This window comes from Arachis stenosperma, chromosome 3, assembly GCF_014773155.1.
Source record: "Arachis stenosperma cultivar V10309 chromosome 3, arast.V10309.gnm1.PFL2, whole genome shotgun sequence".
Taxonomy (NCBI): domain Eukaryota; kingdom Viridiplantae; phylum Streptophyta; class Magnoliopsida; order Fabales; family Fabaceae; genus Arachis; species Arachis stenosperma.
Genome location: NC_080379.1, coordinates 19,653,700 through 19,665,269, shown reverse-complemented (window position 1 = coordinate 19,665,269; position 11,570 = coordinate 19,653,700). Strand labels below are relative to the sequence as shown.

Sequence of the window (11,570 nt, the reverse complement as noted above, 5' to 3'; positions counted from 1 at the left end):
GGTTCATCTTGTTGCTCAGATTAGGTAATTTTCTTTTCAAAAATCTTTTTCAAAATTTTTCTTTTCTTTTTCGTTTTTCCTAACTTTATTTTCGAAAAAAAATAATAAAAATTCAAAAAAATCATAAAATCATAAAAACCAAAAATATTTTGTGTTTCTTGTTTGAGTATTGAGTCAATTTTTAAGTTTGGTGTCAATTGCATGTTTTAAAAATTTTTTCTTGCATTTTTCAAAAAAATCCATGCATTCATAGTGTTCTTCATGATCTTCAAGTTGTTCTTGACAATTCTCCTTGTTTGATCTTGATGTTTTCTTGTTTTGTGCTGTTTGTTGTTCTTCATATGCATTTTTTGTTTGTTAGAGTCCATACATTAAAGATTTTTAAGTTTGGTGTCTTGCATGTTTTCTTTGCATAAAAAATTTTTCAAAATTATGTTCTTGATGTTCATCATGATCTTTAAAGTGTTCTTGGTGTTCATCTTGACATTCATAGTGTTCTTGCATGCATTAAGTGTTTGATCCAAAATTTTCATGTTTTGGGTCATGTTTGTATTTTTCTCTCTCATAATTAAAAATTCAAAAATCAAAAAAATATTTTTTCCTTATTCTTCTCCAAATTTTCGAAAATTTGAGTTGACTTAGTCAAGAATTTTTAAAATTGGTTGTTTCTTATGAGTCAAGTCAAATTTTCAATTTTAAAAATCTTATCTTTTTTTCATTTTTTTCTTATTTTCAAAAATTTTAAAAATTATTTTTCAAAATCTTTTTCTTATCTTCGAAAATTAGCTAACAATTAATGTGATTGGTTCAAAAATTTGAAGTTTGTTACTTTCTTGATAAGAAAGGTTCAATCTTTAAATTCTAGAATCTTAACTTGTAGTTTCTTGTTAGTTAAGTCATTTTAAAAATTAAATCTTTTTCAAACATATCTTTTTATCTTTTATCATATCTTTTTCAAAAAATTTTATCTTTTTCAAAAATTTGATTTAAAAAAAAATATCTTATCTATCTTCTTATCTTCTTATCTTTTTAAAATTAAAATTTCAAATCTTTTTCAACTAACTAATTAACTTTTTGTTTGTTTCTTATCTTTTTCAAAACCACCTAACTACTTTTCCCTCTTTAATTTTCGAAAATATCTCACCTCTTTTTCAAAAATTCTTTTTGTTCTAAATTTTAATTTTAATTATATCTTATATTTAATTTTCAAAAACTACTAACCCCTTTTTCAAAATTATTTTCGAAAATTTCCCTCTCTTTTCTTATTCTATTTAATTATTTATTTACTAACACTTCTCTTCACCTCTCTTCATCTAAAAATCTGAACCATTCTCCTTTCCTTATCCCCTTTCTTTTTCTACTAACATAAAGGAATATCTATACTGTGACATAGAGGATTCCTCTTTCTTTTCTTGTTTTCTTCTCTTTCATATGAGCAGGAACAAGGATAAAGGCACTCTTGTTGAAATTGATCCAGAACCTGAAAGGACCCTGAAGAGAAAATTAAGAGAAGCTAAGTTACAATAATCTAAAGGTAACCTTTCAGAAACATTAGAACAAGAGAAGGAGATGGCAGCCGAAAATAATAATAATGCAAGGAGAATGCTTGGTGACTTCACAAAGCCAACGTCCAAGTTTGATGGAAGAAGCATCTCCATTCCTGCCATTGGAGCCAATAATTTTGAGCTTAAGCCTCAACTAGTTGCTTTAATGCAACAAAACTGCAAGTTTTATGGACCTCCATCTGAAGATCCTTATCAGTTTTTAACTGAGTTCTTGTAGATCTGTGAGACTGTAAAGACGAATGGAGTTGATCCTGAAGTCTACAGACTCATGCTTTTCCCTTTTGCTGTAAGAGACAGAGCTAGAATATGGTTGGATTCACAACCTAAGGATAGCCTGGACTCCTGGGATAAGCTGGTCACAGCCTTCTTGGATAAATTCTTTCCTCCTCAAAAGCTGAGCAAGCTGAGAGTGGATGTTCAAACCTTCAAACAAAAAGATGGTGAATCCCTCTATGAAGCTTGGAAAAGATACAAGCAGCTGACCAAAAGATGTCCATCTGACATGTTTTCAGAATGGACCATATTAGATATATTCTATTATGGTCTATCTGAATTTTCGAAAATGTCATTGGACCATTCTGCAGGTGGATCTATTCACCTAAAGAAAACACCTGAAGAGGCTCAAGAACTCATTGACATGGTTGCAAACAACCAATTCATGTACACTTCTGAGAGGAATTCCGTGAATAATGGGATACCTCAGAAGAAAGGAGTTCTTGAAATTGATGCTCTGAATGCCATATTGGCTCAGAACAAAGTGTTGACTCAACAGGTCAACATGATCTCTCAAAATCTGAATGGATGGCAACATGCATCCAACAGTACTAAAGAGGCTGCTTCTGAAGAAGCTTATGATCCTGAGAACCCTGCCATGGCAGAGGTTAATTACATGGGTGAACCTTATGGAAACACCTATAACTCATCATGGAGAAATCATCCAAATTTCTCATGGAAGGATCAACAAAAGCCTCAACAAGGCTTTAACAATGGTGGACGCAACAGGCTGAGCAATGGCAAGCCTTTTCCATCATCTTCTCAGCAACAGACAGAGAATTCTGAACAAAACACCTCTAATCTAGCCAATCTAGTCTCTGATCTGTCAAAGGCCACTTTCAGTTTCATGAGTGAAACAAGATCCTCCATTAGAAATCTGGAGGCACAAGTAGGCCAGCTGAGTAAGAAAGTCATTGAAACTCCTCCTAGTGTTCTCCCAAGCAATACAGAAGAGAATCTAAAAGGAGAGTGCAAGGCCATTGATATAATCAATATGGCCGAATGCACAAGGGAGGAGGAGGACGAAAATCCTAGTGAGGAAGACCTCCTGGGACGTCCCTCAAGCAAGAAGGAGTTTCCTATTAAGGATCCAAAGGAATCTGAGGCTCATATAGAGACCATAGAGATTCTATTAAATCTCTTTTTGCCATTCATGAGCTCTGAAGACTATTCTTCCTCTAAAGAGGATGAAGATGTAACTGGAGAGTAAGTTGCTCAATACTTAGGAGCTATCATGAAGCTGAATGCCAAGTTATTTGGTAATGAGACTTGGGAAAGTGAACCTCCCTTGCTCATTAGTGAACTGGATACCTGGATTCAACAAATTCTACCTTAAAAGAAACAAGATCCTGGCAAGTTCTTGATACCTTGTACCATAGGCACCATGACCTTTGCAAAAGCTCTGTGTGACCTGGGATCAGGGATAAATCTTATGCCACTCTCTGTAATGGAGAAGCTGGGAATCATTGAGGTACAACCTGCCTTGTTCTCATTACAATTGGCAGACAAGTCATTGAGACAAGCTTATGGAATAGTAGAGGACGTGCTAGTAAAGGTTAAAGGCCTTTACATCCCTGCTGATTTCATAATCTTATACACTAGGAAGGAAGAGGATGAATGCATCATCCTTGGAAGACCTTTCCTAGCCACAGCAGGAGCTGTGATAGATGTCAACAGAGGTGAAATAGTCCTTCAATTGAATGGGGACTACCTGGTGTTTAAGGCACATGGCCATCCCTCTATGACAAAAGAGAGTAAGCATGAAGAGCTTCTCTCAGTTCAGAGTCAAGAAGAACCTCCACAGTCAAACTCTAAGTTTGGTGTTGGGAGGCCACAATCAAACTCTAAGTTTGGTGTTAAGACCCCATATCCAAACTCTAAGTTTGGTGTTGGGACTATACAACATTGACCTGATCACCTTGTGGCTCCATGAGAGCCACTGTCAAGCTATTGACATTAAAGAAGCGCTTGTTGGGAGGCAACCCAATTTTATTTATCTAATTTTTATTTTATTTTATTGTTATTTTGTGTTTTATTAGGTACATGATCATGAGGAGTCACGAAAAAATATAAAAATTAAAAACAGAATCAAAAACAGCAGAAGAAAAATCACACCCTGGAGGAAGCACAGGCTGGCGTTCAACGCCAGTAAGGAGCATCTGGCTGGCGTTCAACGCCAGAACAGAGCATGAATCTGGCACTGAACGCCAGAAACAAGCAACATTCTGGCGTTTGAACGCCAGGAATGTGCCTAGAGGAAAAGCTGGCGCTGAACGCCAGTAACAAGCATGGAACTGGCGTTCAACGCCAGAAACATGTTACATGTGGGCGTTGAACGCCCAGAACGTGCACCACTCGGCGTTTAAACGCCAGAATGGTGTGCAAAGGCATTTTACATGCCTATTTGGTGCAGGGATGGAATTCCTTGACACCTCAGGATCTGTGGACCCCATAGGATCACCTCAGGATCTGTGAACCCCACAGGATCCCCACCTAATATATTCCCACCTTACCTCCTAATCCTATTTTCACTCTTCCCCATATCACACTTCCCAAAAACCCTTCACCAATCACCTCAATCTCTCTTCCCAATTACCCCCTTCACCGCTCACATCCATCCACTCTTCCCCATAAACCCCACCTACCTTCAAAATTCAAAAACAATTTCCCACCCAATCCCACCCTAAATGGCCGAACCTACCCTCTCCCCTTTCCCTATATATACCCTTCCATTCTACTTCATTTTCACACAACACTACCCCCTCTACTATACCTTAGCCGAATCCATCTCCCCTCTCTCTCTCCTCCATATTCTCTTCTTCTTTTCTTCTCTTCTTTCTTCTCTTGCTCGAGGGCGAGCAATATTTTAAGTTTGGTGTGGTAAAAGCATAAGCTTTTTTTGTTTTTCCATTACCATCAATGGCACCTAAGGCCGGAGAATCCTCTAGAAAAGGAAAAGGGAAGACAAAAGTTTCCACCTCCGAGTCATGGGAGATGGAAAGATTCATCTCCAAGAGCCATCAAGACCACTTCTATGATGTTGTGGCAAAGAAGAAGGTGATCCCTGAGGTCCCTTTCAAGCTCAAGAAAAATGAGTACCCAGAGATCCGACATGAAATCCGAAGAAGAGGTTGGGAAGTTCTAACCAACCCCATGCAACAAGTCGGAATCTTAATGGTTCAAGAGTTCTATGCCAATGCATGGATCACTAGGAACTATAATCAAAGTATGAACCCAAGTCCAAAGAATTATCTCACAATGGTTCGGGGGAAATACTTAGATTTTAGTCCAGAGAATGTGAGGTTGGCGTTCCACTTGCCCATGATGCAAGGAGATGAACGCCCCTACACTAGAAGGGTCAACTTTAATCAAAGGTTGGACCAAGTCCTTACGGACATATGTGTGGAAGGAGCTCAATAGAAGAGAGACTCCAAAGGCAAGCCAGTCCAACTAAGAAGACTGGACCTCAAACCTGTAGCTAGAGGATGGTTGGAGTTCATTCAACGCTCCATCATTCCCACTAGCAACCGATCTGAACTTACTGTGGATCGGGCCATCATGATTCATAGCATCATGATTAGAGAGGAAGTAGAAGTTCATGAAGTCATCTCCAATGAAATCTACAAAATAGCTGAAAAGCCCTCCACCATGGCAAGGCTAGCTTTTCCTCACCTTATTTGCCATCTATGTTACTCAGCTGGAGTTATCATAGAAGGAGACATCTCCATTGAAGAGGATAAGCCCATCACCAAGAAGAGGATGGAGCAAGCAAGAGAGACCCTCCACGGTTCTCAAGAGATGCATGAGGAAACTCATCATCAAGAAATCCCTGAGATGCTGATGAGCAGATAATTTATACGCTTTTTGGCATTGTTTTTAGTATGTTTTTAGTATGATTTAGTTAGTTTCTAGTATATTTTTATTAGTTTTTAGTTAAAATTCACTTTTCTAGACTTTACTATGAGTTTGTGTATTTTTCTGTGATTTCAGGTATTTTCTGGCTGAAATTGAGGGATCTGAGCAAAAATCTGATTTAGAGGCTGAAAAGGACTGCAGATGCTGTTGGATTCTGACCTCCCTGCACTCGAAGTGGATTTTCTGGAGATACAGAGGCCCAATTGGCGCTCTCTCAACGGCGTTGGAAAGTAGACATCCTGGGCTTTCCAGCAATGTATAATAGTACATACTTTGCCCGAGATTTGATGGCCCAAACTGGCGTTGCAAATCAGCTTCAAAATTCCCAGCGTTTAACGCTGGAACTGGCATAGAAATTGGAGTTAAACGCCCAAACTGGCATAAAAGCTGGCGTTTAACTCCAGAAAGAGCCTCTACATGAAAATGCTTCAATGCTCAGCCCAAGCACACACCAAGTGGGCCCGGAAGTAGATTTTTTTGTCATTTACTCATTTCTGTAAACCCTAGGTTACTAGTTCACTATTAATAGGATCTTTTGACATTGTATCTGGACCTCATGACACTTTACACGTTTCTCATTGTATCTTCTACAGCATGAGTCTCTAAAACCCATGGTTGGGGGTGAGGAGCTCTGCTGTGTCTTGATGGATTAATGCAATTACTACTGTTTCTTATTCAATCATGCTTGCTTCCGTTCTAAGATATCACTTGTTCTTAACCCGGATGAATGTGATGATCCGTGACACTCATCATATTCTCAACTATGAACGTGTGCCTGACAACCACCTCCGTTCTACCTTAGATTGAGTAGATATCTCTTGGATTCCTTAATCAGAATCTTCGTGGTATAAGCTAGAATTGATGGCGGCATTCAAGAGAATCCGGAAGGTCTAAACCTTGTCTGTGGTATTCTGAGTAGGATTCAATGATTGAATGACTGTGACGAGCTTCAAACTCGCGATTGTGGGGCGTTAGTGACAGACGCAAAAGAATCACTGGATTCTATTCCGACAAGATCGAGAACCGACAGCTGGATAGCCATGCCGTGACAGGGTGCGTTGAACATTTCCACTGAGAGGATGGGAGGTAGCCATTGACAACGGTGAAACCCTACATACAGCTTGCCATGGAAAGGAGCCTTGCGTGTTTGAAGAAGAAGACAGTAGGAAAGCAGAGGTTCAGAAGACAGAGCATCTCCAAAACCTCAACCTATTCTCCATCACTGCAATTCAAGTACCTGTTTTATGTTCTTTTGCTTTTTACAATCAATCCTGATAATCTTTGATATCCTGACTAAGAGTTACAAGATAACCATAGCTTGCTTCAAGCCGACAATCTCCGTGGGATCGACCCTTACTCACGTAAGGTATTACTTGGACGACCCAGTGCACTTGCTGGTTAGTTGTGCAGGATTGCAAAGTGTGATTGCAATTTCGTGCACTAAGTTTTTGGCGCCGTTGCCGGGGATTGTTCGAGTTTGGACAACTGACGGCTTATCTTGTTGCTTAGATTAGGACTGTTTTATTTTTGGTTTAGAATCTTTTATTTAAGTATAATTTCATATTTTAAGTTTGGTGTCAATTGCATGCTTTTGTTTTTCTTTTAATTTTCGAATTTGCATGTCCTTAGTCCCTTTTTGATCTTTAAAAATTCTAAGTTTGGTGTCTTCTTTGTGTTTTTCTTTAAAATTTTGAAAATTCATGTTTGATTTTCTGAAAAATTTTAAGTTTGGCGTCTCTTTGTTGTTTTTATCTTTCCTCTTTTCAAAAAAATATATATACATATATATCTTGATTACTATTCACATTGATGAGCGGATAATTTGTATACTTTTTGGCATTGTTTTTAGTATGTTTTTAGTATGATCTAGTTAGTTTTTATTATATTTTTATTAGTTTTTAGTTAAAATTCACTTTTCTGGACTTTACTATGAGTTTGTGGGTTTTTCTGTGATTTCAGGTATTTTCTGGCTGAAATTGAGGGACCTGAGCAAAAATCTGATTCAGAGACTGAAAAGGACTGCAGATGCTGTTGGATTCTGACCTCCCTGCACTCGAAGTGGATTTTCTGGAGCTACAGAAGCCCAATTGGCGCGCTCTCAACGGCGTTGGAAAGTAGACATCCTGGGCTTTCCAGCAATATATAATAGTCCATACTTTGCCCAAGATTTGATGGCCCAAACCGGCGTTCAAAGTCACCCTCAGAATTCCCAGCGTTAAACGCCGGAACTGGCACCTAATTGGGAGTTAAACGCCCAAACTGGCATAAAAGCTGGAGTTAAACGCCAAGAAGAGTCTCTACACGAAAAATGCTTCATTGCTCAGCCCAAGCACACACCAAGTGGGCCCGGAAGTGGATTTTTACGTCATTTACTCACCTTTGTACACCTTAGGCTACTAGTTTTCTATAAGTAGGACCTTTTACTATTGTATTATCATCTTTGGACATCTAGTTCTTAGATCATTTGAGGGCTGGCCTCACGGCCATGCCTAAACCTTGTTCTTATGTATTTTCAACGGTGGAGTTTCTACACACCATAGATTAAGGTGTGGAGCTCTGCTGTACCTCGAGTATTAATGCAATTACTATTGTTCTTCCATTCAATTCCGCTTGTTCTTTATCCAAGATATCACTTGTTCTTCAACATGATGAAGGTGATGATTGACGCCCATCACCATTCTCACCCATGAACAAGGTGACTGACAACCATTCTTGTTCTACAAGCATCTGAGGCTTAGTGAATGTCTCTTGGATTCTTCGGAATCTTCGTGGTATAGGCAGGACCTGATGGCAGCATTCAAGAGAATTCGGAAGGTCTAAACCTTGTCTGTGGTATTCTGAGTAGGATTCAATGATTGAATGACTGTGATGTGCTTCAAACCTGTAACCTACTGGGCGTTAGTGACAGACGCAAAAGAGTTATTCTATTCCGGTAGGGGAGGGAACCAAACCGGTGATTGGCAGCACTGTGACAGAGTGTGTGCATTAGCTTTCACTGCGCGGATGGGAGGTAGCTGCTGACAACAGTGAAACCTTACACGAGCTTGCCATGGAAAGGAGTAAGAAGGATTGGATGAAGACAGTAAGAAAGCAGAGAGACGGAAGGGAAGGCATCTTCATACACTTGTCTGAAGCTCTTACACCAATGATATACATAAGTATCTCTATCTTTATCTTCTATGTTATTTTCGTTCATCACCATTATACATTTGAGTCTGCCTGACTGAGATTTACAAGGTGACCATAGCTTGCTTCATACCACCAATCTCCGTGGGATCGACCCTTACTCGCGTAAGGTATTACTTGGACGACCCAGTGCACTTGCTGGTTAGTTGTGCGAAGTTGTAGTGATCACAATTTCGTGCACCAAGTTTTTGGCACCGTTGCCGGGGATTGTTCTTGTGTATGGACAACTGACGGTTCATCTTGTTGCTTAGATTAGGTATTTTTCTTCAGAGTTCTTAAGAATGAATTCTAGTGTTTCAAGGTGATGTTCTTATCATCACCAAGGCTGATTGATTCTCATCAATTTAGCTCTTGAATGCAATGTCCTGCTGAAGCTTAGCCGGCCCTGTCTAATTCCTTTAGACTAAAGCTTTAGACTAACATTGCATGATTCCTGGAATTCTCATTAAGAATTTTGATACCTTTATTTTCCTTTTCACTTAATTTTCGAAAAAAGCACAAAAAAAAAAATTTACAAAATCATAAAATCCAAAAATATGTCTTGTTTGAGTCTAGAGTCTCATCTTAAGTTTAGTGTCAATTGCATGTTTCTGTTCTTATTACATTCATGCATGTGTCCTCATTGATCTTCAAGTTGTTCTTGATGATTTTCTTGTTTTAATCTTTGAATTCTATTGACTTGAGTATTTTGTTGTTTCCCATATATACAAACTGCTAAGTTTGGTGTCTTGCATGCATTGTTATTTGATTTTAGTTGCATTTTGATTATTCCTCATTATTAAAAATCCAAAAATATTTTTTATTTGTGTCTTTTCAAGTCAATAATACAGAGAATTGAAGATTCAGAACATACTGCAGAGGAATCACACAGAAAAAGTTGGGCATTCAAAATGCCCAGTGAAGAAGACAGACTGGCGTTTAAACGCCAGCCAGGGTGCCTGGTTGGGCGTTTAACGCCCAAAAGGGTAGTAGTTTGGGCGTTAAACGCCAGAATGTGCACCATTCTGGGCGTTTAACGCCAGGATGGCAAAGGGGGAAGATTTTGTTTTCAAAATCAATTTTTTTTTCAAGTTTTCAAAGTGTTTCAAAATCAAATCTTTTTCAAATCATATCTTTTCAAACAAATGTTTTCAAAATCAATTTCTTTCCTTTTTCAAAGATACTTACTAACAATTAATGATTTGATTAAACATTTTTTGCCTTTTCTGTTGAGGAAGGTTTTATGTTTGAATCATATCTTTTCTTGTTAGGCAAGTCATTAATTTTTAAAATCAAATCTTTTTAAAATTGTTTTCAAATCATATCTTTTAAAATTGTTTTCAAATCATATCTTTTCAATCATATCTTTTTAAAACCATAATTTTTCAATCACATCTTTTTCAAAATAAGTTTTCAATCATATCTTTTTGATTTCTAATTTCAAATCTTTTTCAAAAATCACTTGATTCTTTTCTTAGTTTTTGAGAATCAATTAGTGTTTTTCAAAATGTTTTCAAAATCTTTTACTTAAATTTTCGAAAATTACTTCCCTTCTTCTCACATCCTTCTATTTTTGGACTAACTCTATTCCTTAATGCAAAATTCAAACTCCATCTTCTTTGATAAGTTCGAATTTTCTACTTCTGTCTTCCATTTTTCTTCCTCTGACACCTCAAGGAATCTCTATACTGTGACATAGAGGATTCCATATTCTCTTGTTCTCTTCTCTTTCATATGAGTAGGAACAAAGACAAAGGCATTCTTGTTGAAGCTGACCCTGAACCTGAAAGGACCTTGAAGCGAAAGCTAAGAGAAGCTAAGGCACAACTCTCTTTAGAGGACCTGACCGAATTCTTCAAAGAAGAAGAACACATGGCAGCTGAAAACAACAACAATGCCAACAATGCAAGGAAGGTGCTGGGTGACTTTACTGCACCTACTCCTGATTTCTATGGGAGAAGCATCTCTATCCCTGCCATTGGAGCAAACAACTTTGAGCTAAAGCCTCAATTAGTTTCTCTAATGCAACAGAATTGCAAGTTCCATGGACTTCCAATGGAAGATCCTCATATGTTTTTAGCTGAGTTCTTGCAAATCTGTGACACAGTCAAGACTAATGGGGTTGACCCTGAGGTCTATAGACTGATGCTATTCCCTTTTGCTGTAAGAGACAGAGCTAGGACATGGTTGGACTCTCAACCTAAGAAAAGCCTGGACTCTTGGGAAAAGCTAGTCAATGCCTTCTTGGCAAAGTTCTTTCCACCACAAAGATGGAGTAAGCTTAGAGTGGAAGTCCAAACCTTCAGACAGAAGGATGGAGAATCCCTCTATGAAGCTTGGGAAAGATACAAACAATTAATCAGAAGATGTCCCTCAGACATGCTTTCTGAATGGAGCATCATAGGTATCTTCTATGATAGTCTATCTGAACTATCCAAGATGTCTTTGGATAGCTCTGCTGGAGGATCTCTTCATCTGAAGAAAACGCCTGCAGAGGCTCAAGAGCTAATTGAAATGGTTGCAAATAACTAATTCATGTACACTTCTGAAAGGAATCCTGTGAACAATGGGACTAGTCAGAAGAAAGGAGTTCTTGAGATTGATACTCTGAATGCCATTTTGGCTCAGAATAAAATATTGACTCAACAAGTC

General features: G+C 38.2%; 1 non-coding gene across 1 annotated transcript; it reads right to left on the bottom strand.

Moving 5' to 3' along the window:
- Positions 1 to 11,195: 11,195 nt before the first annotated feature.
- Positions 11,196 to 11,303, bottom strand: LOC130971970 (small nucleolar RNA R71). The gene has a single exon (XR_009083177.1). It is a non-coding gene; the product is annotated as a small nucleolar RNA R71 (small nucleolar RNA).
- Between the last annotated feature and the right edge of the window lie 267 nt (positions 11,304 to 11,570).